The following is a 16,062-nucleotide window of genomic DNA, read 5'->3' as shown; positions in this document are numbered from 1 at the left end:
CATGCTGACACAGCATGGTAATCTACAAGTTCAACCCATTCTACTACTTTACATCGTGACACAGCATGGTAATCTACAGGTTTGATCCCTCCTAATATCTTACGTGCTCACAAACCATATTAATCGAGAGAGCAAACCCTTCCACTACCTTACATGCTCACACATCATGGTAATCTACAGGTTCATCCCCGTCCACTACCCTATATGCTGACACAGCATGGTAATCTACAGGTTTGACCCCTTCCACTACCTTATGTGCTGACACAGCATGGTAATCTACAGGTTGGATCCCTTGCACTACCTTATGTGCTGACACAGCATGGTAATCTAAAGGTTAAACCCCTCCACTACCTTATGTGCTGACACAGCATGGTAATCTACAGGATCAACCCCTTCCATTTCCTTACGCATTAACACAGCATGGTAGTCTAGAGGTTCAACCCCTTCCACTAGCTTGTGTGACACAGCATGGTAATCTACAGGTTTGATCCCTTCCAAAACCTTACATGCTGACACAGCATGGTAATCTATAGGTTCAACCCCTTCCACTACCTTACCTGCTGACACAGCATGGTAATCTATAGGTTAAAGCCCTTCCACTGCCTAACTTGCTGACACAGGTAATCTACATGTTCAACCCCTTTCACTAACTTACGTGCTGACACACCATGGAAATCTACAGGATCAACCCCTTCCACTACCTTATGTGTTGACACAGCATGGTAATATACAGGATCAACCCCTTCCACTACTTTACATGATAACACAGCATGGTAATCTACAGTTTTGACTCTTTCTACTACCCTACATGCTGACACAGCATGGTAATCTACAGGATCAACTCCTTCCACTACCTTACGTGCTCACACAGCATGGTAATCTACAAGTTCAACCCATTCCGCTACCTTACATGCTGAGACAGCATGGTAATTTACGGATTTGATCCATTCCACTAACTTATGTGCTGATACAGCATGGTAATCTACAGGATCAACCCCTTCCACTACCTTACATGCTGACACAGCATGTTAATCTACAGGTTCAACCCCTTCCACTACCTTACATGGTGACACAGCATGGTAATCTACAGGTTCAACCCTTTCAGCTACCTTACATGCTGACACAGCATGCTAACCAACAGTTTTAACTCCTTCCACTACCTTAGCTGCTTGCAAAGCATAGTAATCTACAGGTTTGATCTCTTCCATTACCTTACGTGCTGACACAGCATGGTAATCTACAGCATCAACACCTTCCACTACCTTAAGGGGTAACACAACATTGTAATTTACCGGTTTGATCACTTCCACTACCTTATGTGCTGACACAGCATGTTAATCTACAGGTTCAATCCTTTCCACTACCTTATGTAGTGACACAGCATGGTAATCTACAGTTTCAACCCTTCCACTACCTATCGTGCTGACACAGCATGTTACTCTACAGGTTCCCCCCTCCACTACCTTACGTGGTGACACAGCATGGTAATCTACAGGTTTCATCTCTTCCACTACCTTATGTGCTGACACAGCATGGTAATCTACAGGTTCAACCCCTTCCACTACCTTACATGTTGACAGAGCATGGTAATCTATAGGATTAACCCCTTCCAATACCTTATGTGCTGACACACCATGGTAATCTACAGGTTTGAGCCCTTCCACTTCCTTACATTCTGACACAGCATGGTAATCTACAGGTTTAACCCCTTCCACTACCTTACGTGCTCACACAGCATGGTAATCTACAAGTACAACCCCTTCTACTAACTTACATGTTGACAGAGCATTGTAATCTATAGGATTAACCCCTTCCAATACCTTATGTGCTGTCACACCATGGTAATCTACAGGTTTGAGCCCTTCCACTTCTTACATTCTGACACAGCATGGTAATCTACAGGTTCAACCCCTTCCACTACCTTACGTGCTCACACAGCATGGTAATCTACAGGTTCAACCCCTTCCACTACCTTACGTGCTGGCACAGGATGGTAATCTGCAGGATAAACCCCTTCCACTACCTTATGTGCTGACACAGCATTGTAATCTACATGATCAGCCCTTCCACTACCTTAAGTGCTCACACAGCATGGTAATCTAAAAGTTCAACCCATTTCACTACCTTACGTGCTGACATACCATAGTAATCTACAGGTTTGATCCCTTCTACTGCCTTATGTGCTGACATAACATGATAATCTACAGGTTTATCCCCTTCCACTACCTTATGTACTGACACAGTATGGTATTCTACAGGTTTGACCCCTTCCAATAACTTACAAACTGACACAGCATGGTATTCTACAGGTTCAAACCCTTCCACTACCTTACATGCTAAGACAGCATTGCAATCTACAGGTTCAACCCTTTCCACTATGTTACGTGCTGACACAGCATGGTAATCTACAGGTTCTACCCCTTCCACTACATTGTGTTGGTACAGCATGGTAATTTCTTATTACTTCATCAAATGTTTTGTTTCCACATCTGCTCCTTGTTTTTCAAATATCTCTGTCTCATTCCTAATTAAATTCCAGATATTATCTTTCAGCAAATATGTATACCCACAGCCACTTTTTTATACATTACTCCCTGTTCACTATGCCATATCTTCTCTAAATATAATCCTTTTTAAGTTATCCCTTAAAAACAATCCACCAACTACTCCCGTTTCTGTAACAGATTCTTATTTGTCCATCAGCATTTCATAAGTCTTGTATTATATTCTTTATAATGCATAATTTGTAAAGATAAAGGAGTTCACAGAATTAAGAACAATGAAAAAAGGTCGTCAACCCCAGGAAGCATCTGGCAGTGTTTCTTCTATAGCTTTTAAGATGTCTTTGGAAGTCATTTCGTGAATGTTAAAGGAGAAGGAAAAAAAGTGGGAGGTGGGTGGGAAGGGATAGCAAGTAAAGGCTGAGTGGTGGATCGAAGGGTAAGTAGGAGAAGTTTTTGAGGAAACACATTAGAATCAGAAAAAGTCATTGTTAAACCAATACTCAAAGTCTCAAATCCAAAGCATGCCGAAGACTTCAGTCATATCTTTGTTTCCTACTCTAAGAAAAGCACTGGATAAACTTAACTCACTGCCTATATTAGAACATACAGATCACACTCCCCACACCAACATGGGTTACACAGTGCCATGACTGCTCTGCACACATCAATGAGCGATATTAGATATAGGCCATATTACAAGTACTGTCCTCATGGACCATACCAAAACCTTCACACTGACAGATAATTCATTGCCTTGCTTATAGCAGGGATAACTGACTGCATACCTATTTTTTCAAACACTTTTATTGAATTATCACTTATGGCATAGGCAAATTTAAATTCATATAAAAGTAATCACACTATAATTAACAAAACAAACATTTTACTTCACATATACTGCGGTGGTGGTGCTGCGGTAGCGTTGTCGCCTCACAGACGTTGCCCGTTCGATTCTCAGGGCATCTTCTGTGTAGCGACATGCGTGAATGGGCATTCCTTTGTTGAAGGTTGTGCGTTAGGCCCGGCAAGCCAGTACGTAAAAATCTACTGCCAATCATTAGCGGACCTAACCGGGAAAAACCAAAAGACACAAACATACTGCTATATATCATATAGCATAAGCAACATTACATACATTATTCAATTTCTGCTTTTTTCTTTTTTTAATCAAGAAAAATCTTTATTAAAACATCACTTACTAGTAAGGCAATCAGATATTTATATAAATGAAAATAAACCACACCAATACAATCCTAGTTGCAAGCATTTTACATCACAAACCATAATTACACACTCTCAGTATGATTCCAAAATTTCCTCTGAAACAGTGACTTTACAGTCAAAACAGGGAATAGGTCAGCACTCGCTAAAGGAATCCCCCAGCATCTGTTCTGTCACTACTTCTCTTATTATTTGTTAACATCTTACCATTCCTGCTCCCACATACCCCTACTTGCTGACAGTATGGTAATCTACAGCATGAACCCTGTCCACTATCTTATGTGCTAACACAGCATGGTAATCTACAGGTTTGACCCTTCCACTACCTTACGTGCTGACACACCATGGTAGTCTAGCGGTTCAACCCATTCCACTACATTACGTGCTGATACAGCATGGTAATCTACAGGATCAACCTGTTCCACTATCTTACGCTATGACACAGCATGGTAATCTACAGGATCAACCCCTTCTACTACCTTACATGTTGACAGAGCATGGTAATCTACAAGCTTAACCCCTTCCACAACCTTATGTGCTGACACACCATGGTAATCTACAGGTTTGAGCCCTTCCACTTCCTTGCGTTCTGACACAGCATGGTAATCTACAGGTTCAAACCCTTCCACAACCTTACGTGCTGACACAGGATGGTAATTTACAGGATCAACCCCTTCCACTACCTTATGTGCTGACACAGCATGGTAATCTACAGGAGCAGCCCTTCCACTACCTTACATGCTGACACAGTATGGGAATCTACAGGATCAACCCCCTTTCACTTCCTTACGTGCTGACACAGGATGGGAATCTACAGGTTTGATCCCTTCCACTAATGTATGTGCTGACATAGCATGGTATTCTACAGGTTCAAGCCCTTCCACTACCTTACATGCTAACACAGCATGGTAATCTACAGGTTCTACCCCTTCCATTACATTATGTGTTGAAACAGCATGGTAATCTACAGGATCAACCCCTACCACTAACTTACATGCTGACACTTCATGGTAATCTACACATTTGACCCTTTTCACTACCTTACATGCTGACACAGAATGGTAATTGGTAATCTACAGAATCAACCCCTTCCACTACCTTATGTACTGACACAGCATGGTAATCTGCAGGATCAACCCCTTCCACTACCTTGCGTGATGACACAGCATGGTAATTTACAAGTTCAACCCATTCCACTACTTTACATGCTGACACAGAATGGTACTCTACAGGTTTGATCCCTCCCAATATTTTACGTGCTCACAAACCATGGTAATCTAGAGATCAACCCCTTCCACTACCTTACATGCTCACACATCATGGTAATCTACAGGTTTGACGCCTTCCACTACCTTAAGTGCTGACACAGCATGGTATTCTACAGGTTCAACCCCTTCCACTACCTTATGTGCTGACACAGCATGGTAATCTACATATTTGACCCCTTCCACTAGCTTATGTGCTGACACAGCATGGTAATCTACAGCTTTGATCCCTTGCACTACCCTACATGCTGACACAGCATGGTAATCTAAAGGATCAACCCCTCCACTACCTTATGTGCTGACACAGCATGGTAATCTACAGGACCAACCCCGTCCACTTCCTTACCCATTAACACAGCATGGTAGTCTAGAGGTTCAACCCCTTCCCCTACCTTATATGCTGACACACCATGGTTTGATCCCTTCCAAAACCTTACTTGCTGACATAGCATGGTACTCTACAGGTTCAACCCCTTCAACTACCTAACATGCTGACACAGCATGGTAATCTACAGGTTTGACCCCTTCCACTATCTTACATGCTGACACAGCATGGCAAGCTACAGGTTCAACCCCTTCCACTACCTTACGTGCAGACACAGCATGGTAATCTACAGGTTCAATACCTCTCACTACCTTACATGCTCACACACATGGTAATCTACAGGATGAACCCATTCCACTACCTTACGCGATGACGCAGCATGGTAATCTACAGGTTCAACCCCTTCTACTACCTTATATGTTGACAGAGCATGGTAATCTACAGGTTCAACCCCTTCCACTACCTTACGTGTTCACACAGCATGGTAATCTACAGGTTCAACCCCTTCCACTACCTTACGTGCTGTCACAAGATGGTAATCTACAGGATCAACCCCTTCCACTACCTTATGTCCTGACACAGCATGGTAATCTACAGGATCAGCCCTTCCACTAATTTACATGCTGACACAGTATGGTAATGTACAGGATCAACCCCTTTCACTTCCTTACATGCTGACACAGCATGGTAATCTGCAGGTTCAACCCCTTTCACTACCTTACATGCTGACACAGCATGATAATCTACAGGTTTGATCCCTTCCAATACCTTACATGCTGACACAGCATGGTATTTTACAGGTTCAAGCCCTTCCACTACCTTACATGCTAACACATCATGGTAATCTACAGGTTCAACCCCTTCCACTATGTTATGTGCTAACACAGCATGGTAATCTACAGGTTCTACCCCTTCCACTACATTATGTGTTGACACAGCATGGTAATCTACAGGATCAACCCCTTCCACTACCCTATGTCCTAAGACAGCATGGTAATCTACAGGTTCAATTCCTTCCACTACCTTATGTGCTGACACAGCATGGTAATCTACATGTTTGACTATTTTCACTACCTAACATGTTGACACAGCATGGTAATTGGTAATCTACAGGATCAACCCCTTCCACTACCTTATGTTCTGACACAGCATGGTAATCTGCAGGATCAACCACTTCCACTACCTTACGTGCTGAAACAGCATGGTAATCTACAAGTTCAACCCATTCCACTACTTTACAAGCTGACACAGCATGGTAATCTGCAGGTTTGATCCCTTCTAATATCTTACGTGCTCTCAAACCATAGTAATCGAGAGATCAACCCCTTCCACTACCTTACATGCTCACACATCATGGTAATCTACAGGTACAACCCCTTCCACTACCTTATGTGCTGACATAGCATGGTAATCTAAAGGATCAACCCCTCTACTAACTTATGTGCTGAAACAGCATGGTAATCTACAGGATCAACCCCTTCCACTTCCTTAAGCGTTAACACAGCATGGTAGTCTAGAGGTTCAACCCCTTCCACTACCTTATGTGTGACACAGCATGGTAATCTACAGGTTTGATCCCTTCCAAAACCTTACGTGCTGACACAACATGGTAATCTATAGGTTCAACCCCTTCCACTACCTTACGTGCTGACACAGCATGGTAATCTACAGGTTCAAGCCCTTCCACTACCTTACTTACTGACACAGGTAATCTACATGTTCATCCCCTTTCACTACATTATGTGCTGACACACCATGGAAATCTACAGGATCAACCCCTTCCACAACCTTACATGCTGACACAGCATGGTAATCTACAGGTTCAAGCCCTTTCACTACCTTACTTGTTGACACAGGTAATCTAAATGTTCAACCCCTTTCACTACATTATGTGCTGACACACCATGGAAATCTACAGGATCAACCCCTTCCACTACCTTACGTGCTGACACAGCATGGTAATCTACAGGATCAACCCTTTTCACTACTTTAGATGCTAACACAACATGGTAATCTACAGGTTTGACCCTTCCACTTCCTTACGTGCTGACACAGCATGGTAATCTATAGGTTTGACTATTTCTACTACCTTACATGCTGACACAGCATGGTAATCTACAGGATCAACCCCTTCCACTATTTTACATGCTAACACAGCATGGTTAACTACAGGTTTGACCCCTTCCACTTGCTTACATGCTGACACAGCAAGGTAATCTACAGGTTCAAAACCTTCCACTACCTTACATGCTCACACAGCATGGTAAGCTATGGGATCAACCCATTCCACTACCGTACGCAATGACACAGCAAGGTAATCTACAGGTTCAACCCCTTCTACTACCTTACATGTTGACAGAGCATGGTAATCTACAGGATCAACCCCTTCCACTACCTTATGTGCTGGCACACCATGGTAATCTACAGGTTTGAGCCCTTCCACTTCTTTACATTTTGACACAGCATTGTAATCTACAGGTTCAACCCCTTCCACTACCTTATGTGCTCACACAGCATGGTAATCTACATGTTCAACACCTTCCACTACCTTATGCGCTGACACAGGCTGATGATCTACAGGGTTGATCCCTTCCACTACCTTATGTGCTGACATAGCATGGTAATCTACAGGTTTAACCCCTTCCACTACCTTATGTACTGACACAGCATGGTAATCTACAGGTTTGACCCCTTCCAATACCTTACATGCTGACACAGCATGGTATTCTACAGGTTCAAGGCCATCCGCTACGTTACATGCTAACACAGCAAGATAATATACAGGTTCAATCCCTTCCATTATGTTATGTGCTGACACAGCATGGTAATGTAAATGATCAACCCCTTCCACTACCCTATGTGCTAAGACAGCATGGTAATCAGGTTCTACCCCTTCCACTACATTACGTGCTGACACAGCATGGTAATCTACACGTTTGACTCTTTTCACTACCTTACATGCTGACACAGCATGGTAATTGGTAATCGACAGGATCAACCCCTTCCACTACCTTATGTTCTGACACAGCATGGCAATCTGCAGGATCAACCCCTTCCACTACCTTGCGTGCTGAAACAGCATGGTAATCTACAAGTTCAACCCATTCCACTACTTTACAAGCTGACACAGCATGGTAATCGGCAGGTTTGATCCCTTCTAATATCTTACGTGCTCTCAAACCATAGTAATCGAGAAATCAACCCCTTCCACTACCTTACGAGCTCACACATCATGGTAATCTACAGGTTCAACCCCTTCCACTACCTTATGTGCTGACATAGGATGGTAATCTAAAGGATCAACCCCTCCACTACCTTATGTGCTGACACAGCATGGTAATCTGCAGGGTCAACCCCTTCCACTTCCTTAAGCGTTAACACAGCATGGTAGTCTAAAGGTTCAACCCCTTCCACTACCTTATATGCTGACACAGCATGGTAATCTATAGGTTCAACCCCTTCCACTACCGTACATGCTGATACAGCATGGTAAACTACAGGTTTGACCCCTTCCACTTGCTTACATGCTGACACAGCAAGGTAATCTACAGGGTCAACACCTTCTACTACTTTACATGTTGACAGAGCATGGTAATCTACAGGATCAACCCCTTCCACTACCTTATGTGCTGGCACACCATGGTAATCTACAGGTTTGAGCCCTTCCACTTCCTTATGTTCTGACACAGCATGGTAATCAACCAGTTCAACCCATTCCACTACCTTACGTGCTCACACAGCATGGTAATCTACAGGTGCAATGCCTTCCACTACCTTACTTTCTGACACAGGATGGTAATCTATAGAATCAACCCCTTCCACTAACGTATGTGCTGACACAGCATCGTAATCAACAGGATCAGCCCTTCCACTACCTTGCATGCTGACACAGAATGGTAATCTAAAGAATAATCACCTTTCACTTCCTTACGTGCTGACAGAGCGTGGTAATCTACAGGTTTGATCCCTTCCACTACCTTATGTGCTGACATAGCATGGTAATCTACAGCTTTAACCCCTTCCACTACCTTATGTACTGACACAATATGGTAATCTACAGGTTTGACCCCTTCCACTACCTTGCATGCTGACACAGCATGGTAATCTACAGGTTTAACCCCTTCCACTATGTTATGTGCTGACACAGCATGGTTATCTACAGGTTCTACCCCTTCCACTACATTATGTGTTGACGCAGCATGGTAATCTACAGGATCAACCCCATCCACTACCCTATCTGCTAACACAGCATGGTAATCTACAGGTTTAAGCCCTTCCACTATCTTATGTGCTGACAAAGCATGGTAAGCTACAGGATCAAACCCTACCACTACCTTACATGCTGACACAGCATGGTAATCTACACGTTTGACCCCTTCCACTACCTTGCATGCTGACACAGCATGGTAATCTACAGGTTTAACCCCTTCCACTATGTTATGTGCTGACACAGCATGGTTATCTACAGGTTTTACCCCTTCCACTACATTATGTGTTGACGCAGCATGGTAATCTACAGGATCAACCCCATCCACTACCCTATCTGCTAACACAGCATGATAATCTACAGGTTTAAGCCCTTCCACTATCTTATGTGCTGACAAAGCATGGTAAGCTACAGGATCAAACCCTACCACTACCTTACATGCTGACACAGCATGGTAATCTACACGTTTGACCCCTTTCAGCTACCTTACATGCTGACACAGCATGCTAACCAACAGTTTTAACACCTTCCACTACCTTAGCTGCTTGCAAAGCATAGTAATCTACAGGTTTGATCTCTTCCATTACCTTACGTGCTGACACAGCATGGTAATCTACAGGATCAACTCCTTCCACTACCTTACGTGCTCACACAGCAACCCCTTCCACTAGCTTGTGTGACACAGCATGGTAATCTACAGGTTTGATCCCTTCCAAAACCTTACATGCTGACACAGCATGGTAATCTATAGGTTCAACCCCTTCCACTACCTTACCTGCTGACACAGCATGGTAATCTATAGGTTCAAGCCCTTCCACTATCTTGCATGCTGACACAGCATGGCAATCTACAAGTTCAACCCCTTCCACTACCTTACATGCTGACACAGCATGGTAATCTACAGGTTCATACCTTCCACTACCTTACATGCTGACACAGCATGGTAATCTACAGGTTTGACCCCTTCCACTACCTTATGTGCTGACACAGCATGGTAATCTACAGGTTGGATCCCTTGCACTACCTTATGTGCTGACACAGCATGGTAATCTAAAGGTTAAACCCCTCCACTACCTTATGTGCTGACACAGCATGTTACTCTACAGGATCAACCCCTTCCATTTCCTTACGCATTAACACAGCATGGTAGTCTAGAGGTTCAACCCCTTCCACTAGCTTGTGTGACACAGCATGGTAATCTACAGGTTTGATCCCTTCCAAAACCTTACATGCTGACACAGCATGGTAATCTATAGGTTCAACCCCTTCCACTACCTTACCTGCTGACACAGCATGGTAATCTATAGGTTCAAGCCCTTCCACTGCCTAACTTGCTGACACAGGTAATCTACATGTTCAACCCCTTTCACTAACTTACGTGCTGACACACCATGGAAATCTACAGGATCAACCCCTTCCACTACCTTATGTGTTGACACAGCATGGTAATATACAGGATCAACCCCTTCCACTACTTTACATGATAACACAGCATGGTAATCTACAGTTTTGACTCTTTCTACTACCCTACATGCTGACACAGCATGGTAATCTACAGGATCAACTCCTTCCACTACCTTACGTGCTCACACAGCATGGTAATCTACAAGTTCAACCCATTCCGGCTACCTTACATGCTGAGACAGCATGGTAATTTACGGATTTGATCCATTCCACTAACTTATGTGCTGATACAGCATGGTAATCTACAGGATCAACCCCTTCCACTACCTTACATGCTGACACAGCATGTTAATCTACAGGTTCAACCCCTTCCACTACCTTACATGGTGACACAGCATGGTAATCTACAGGTTCAACCCTTTCAGCTACCTTACATGCTGACACAGCATGCTAACCAACAGTTTTAACTCCTTCCACTACCTTAGCTGCTTGCAAAGCATAGTAATCTACAGGTTTGATCTCTTCCATTACCTTACGTGCTGACACAGCATGGTAATCTACAGGATCAACACCTTCCACTACCTTAAGGGGTGACACAACATTGTAATTTACCGGTTTGATCACTTCCACTACCTTATGTGCTGACACAGCATGTTAATCTACAGGTTCAATCCTTTCCACTACCTTATGTAGTGACACAGCATGGTAATCTACAGTTTCAACCCTTCCACTACCTATCGTGCTGACACAGCATGTTACTCTACAGGTTCCCCCCTCCACTACCTTACGTGGTGACACAGCATGGTAATCTACAGGTTTCATCTCTTCCACTACCTTATGTGCTGACACAGCATGGTAATCTACAGGTTCAACCCCTTCCACTACCTTACATGTTGACAGAGCATGGTAATCTATAGGATTAACCCCTTCCAATACCTTATGTGCTGACACACCATGGTAATCTACAGGTTTGAGCCCTTCCACTTCCTTACATTCTGACACAGCATGGTAATCTACAGGTTTAACCCCTTCCACTACCTTACGTGCTCACACAGCATGGTAATCTACAAGTACAACCCCTTCTACTAACTTACATGTTGACAGAGCATTGTAATCTATAGGATTAACCCCTTCCAATACCTTATGTGCTGTCACACCATGGTAATCTACAGGTTTGAGCCCTTCCACTTCTTACATTCTGACACAGCATGGTAATCTACGGGTTCAACCCCTTCCACTACCTTACGTGCTCACACAGCATGGTAATCTACAGGTTCAACCCCTTCCACTACCTTACGTGCTGGCACAGGATGGTAATCTACAGGATAAACCCCTTCCACTACCTTATGTGCTGACACAGCATTGTAATCTACATGATCAGCCCTTCCACTACCTTAAGTGCTCACACAGCATGGTAATCTAAAAGTTCAACCCATTTCACTACCTTACGTGCTGACATACCATAGTAATCTACAGGTTTGATCCCTTCTACTGCCTTATGTGCTGACATAACATGATAATCTACAGGTTTATCCCCTTCCACTACCTTATGTACTGACACAGTATGGTATTCTACAGGTTTGACCCCTTCCAATAACTTACAAGCTGACACAGCATGGTATTCTACAGGTTCAAACCCTTCCACTACCTTACATGCTAAGACAGCATTGCAATCTACAGGTTCAACCCTTTCCACTATGTTACGTGCTGACACAGCATGGTAATCTACAGGTTCTACCCCTTCCACTACATTGTGTTGGTACAGCATGGTAATCTACAGGATCAACCCCTTCCACTACCCTATGTGGTAACACAGCATGATAATCTACAGGTTCAAGCCCTTCCACTACCTTACATGCTGACACAACATGGTAATCTACATGTTTGACTCTTTTCACTACCTTACATGCTGACGCAGCATGGTAATTGGTAATCTACAGGATCAAACCCTTCCACTACCTTATGCACTGACACAGCATGGCAATCTGCAGAATCAACCGCTTACACTACCTTGCGTGCTGAAACAGCATGGTAATCTACAAATTCAACCCATTCCACTACTTTACATGCTGACACAGCTTGGTAATCTGCAGATTTGATCTCCATTCTAATATCTTACGTGCTCTCAAACCATGGTAATCGAGAGATCAACCCCTTCCACTAACTTACATGCTCACACATCATGGTAATCTACAGGTTCAACCCCTTCCACTTCATTAAGCGTTAACACAGCATGGTAGTCTAGAGGTTCAACCCCTTCCTCTACCTTATGTGCTAACACAGCATGGGAATCTATAGGTTTGATCCCTTCCAAAACCTTACTTGCTGACACAGTATTGTAATCTACAGGTTTGACCCCTTCCACTACCTTACGTGTTGACACAGCATGGTAATCTACAGGTTTGACCCCTTCCACTATCTTACATACTGAGAAAGTATGGTAGTCTACAATGTCAACCCATTCCACTAACTTATTTGCTGATACAGCATGGTAATCTCCAGGTTTGACCTGTTCCACTTGTTTACATGCGGACACAGTATGGTACTCTACAGGTTCAACACATTCCACGACCTTAAGTGCTCACACAGCATGGTATGTTTCGGGATCAACCCATTCCACTACCTTATGTACTGACACAGTATGGTAATCTACAGGTTTGACCCCTTCCACTACCTTACATGCTGACACTGCATGGTATTCTACAGGTTCAAGCCCTTCCACTACCTTACATGCTAACATAGCATGGTAATATACAGGTTCAACCCCTTCCACTATGTTACGTGCTGACACAGCATAGTTATCTACAGGATCTATCCCTTCCACTACATTATGTGTTGACACAGCATGGTGATCTACAGGATCAACCCCTTCCACTACCATATGTGCTAACACAGCATGGTAATCTACAGGTTTAAGCCCTTCCACTACCTTATGTGCTGACACAGCATGGTAATCTACAGGATCAACTCCTACCACTACCTTACATGCTGACACAGCATGGTAATCTACACTTTTGACCCCTTTCACTACCTTACATGCTGACACAGCATGGTAATTGGTAATCTACAGGATCAACCCTTTCCACTACCTTATGTACTGACACAGCATGGTAATCTGTAGGATCAACCCCTTCCACTACCTTGCATGATGACACAGCATGGTAATCTAAAAATTCAACCTATTCCACTACTTTACATGGTGACACAGCATGGTAATCTACAGGTTTGATCCCTCCTAATATCTTACATGCTCACAAACTGCGGTAATCGAGAGATCAACCCCTTCCACTACCTTACATGCTCACACATCATGGTAATCTACAGGTTCATCCCCGTCCACTACCTTATGTGCTGACACAGCATGGTAATCTACAGGTTTGACCCCTTCCACTACCTTATGTGCTGACACAGCACGGTAATCTACAAGTTGGATCCCTTGCACTAACTTACGTGCTGACACAGCATGGTAATCTAAAGGTTCAACCCCTCCACTAGCTTACGTGCTGACACAGCATGGTAATCTACAGGATCAGTCCCTTCCACTTCTTTACGCATTAACACAGCATGGTAGTCTACAGGTTCAACCCCTTCCACCATCTTATGTGTGACACAGCATGGTAATCTACAGGTTCAACCCTTTCCACTACCTTATGTGCTGACACAGCATGGTAATCTGCAGGTTTCACCCCTTCCATTATCTTACATGCTGACACACCATGGCAATCTACAGGTTCAAATCCTTCCACTACCTTATGTGCTGACACAGCATGGTAATCTACAGGTTCAAGCCCTTCCACTACCTAACGTGCTGACACATCATGGTAATCTACAGGGTTGACTCTTTCTACTACCTTACATGCTGACACAGCATGGTAATCTACAGGATCAACTCCTTCCACTACCGTACATGCTCACACAGTATGGTAATGTACAGGTTTGATCCCTACCCCTACCTTATGCACTGAAACAGCATGGTAATCTACAGGATCAACCCCTTCCATCATGTTACGTGCTGATACAGCATGGTAATTTATGGATTTGATCCATTCCACTAACATATGTGCTGATACAGCATGGCAATCTACAGTATTAACCCCTTCCGCTACCTTACATGCTGACACAGCATGCTAATCAACAGTTTCAACCCCTTCCACTACCTTAAGTGCTTACAAAGCATGGTAATCTACAGGTTTGATCTCTTCCACTACCTTATGTGCTGACACAGCATGGTAATCTACAGGATCAACCCCTTCCACTACCTTAAGTGCTGACACAGCATTGTAATTTACAGGTTTGATCCCCTCCACTACATTATGTGCTGACACAGCATGTTAATCTAAAGGTTCAATCCTTTCCACTACCTTAAGTAGTGACACAGCATGGTAATCTACAGGTTCAACCCCTTCCACTACCTATTGTGCTGACACAGCATGTTAATCAACAGGTTCACCCCTCCACTACCTTACGTGGTGACACAGCATGGTAATCTACAGGTTTCATCTCTTCCACTACCTTATGTACTGACACAGCATGGTAATCTACAGGTTCAACCCCTTCAACTACCTTACATATTGACAGAGCATGGTAATCTACAGGATCAACCCCTTCCAATATCTTATGTGTTGACACACCAGTTGTAATCTACAGGTTTGAGCTCTTCTACTTCCTTACATTCTGACACAGCATGGTAATCTACAAGTTCAACCCTTTCCACTGCCTTATGTGCTCACACAGCATGGTAATCTACAGGTTCAACCCCTTCTACAACCTTACATGTTGACAGAGCATGGTAATTTACAGGATCAACCCCTCCCAATACCTTATGTGCTGACACACCATGGTAATCTACAGGTTGGAGCTCTTCCACTTCCTTACATTCTGACACAGCATGGTAATCTACAGGTTCAACCCTTTCCTTTACCTTACCTGCTCACACAGCATGGTAATCTACAGGTTCAACCCTTCCACTACCTTACGTGCTGACACAGCATGGTAATCTACAGGATCAGCCCTTCCACTAACTTACATGCTGACACAGTATGGTAATCTACAGGATCAACCCCTTTCACTTCCTTACATGCTGACACAGCATGGTAATCTACAGGTTCAACCCCTTTCACTACCTGAAATGCTGAC

This window comes from Protopterus annectens, chromosome 4.part1 (assembly GCF_019279795.1).
Source record: "Protopterus annectens isolate FY-2018-M chromosome 4.part1, PAN1.0, whole genome shotgun sequence".
NCBI lineage: Eukaryota > Metazoa > Chordata > Ceratodontiformes > Protopteridae > Protopterus > Protopterus annectens.
This window is presented reverse-complemented; position numbering follows the sequence as displayed.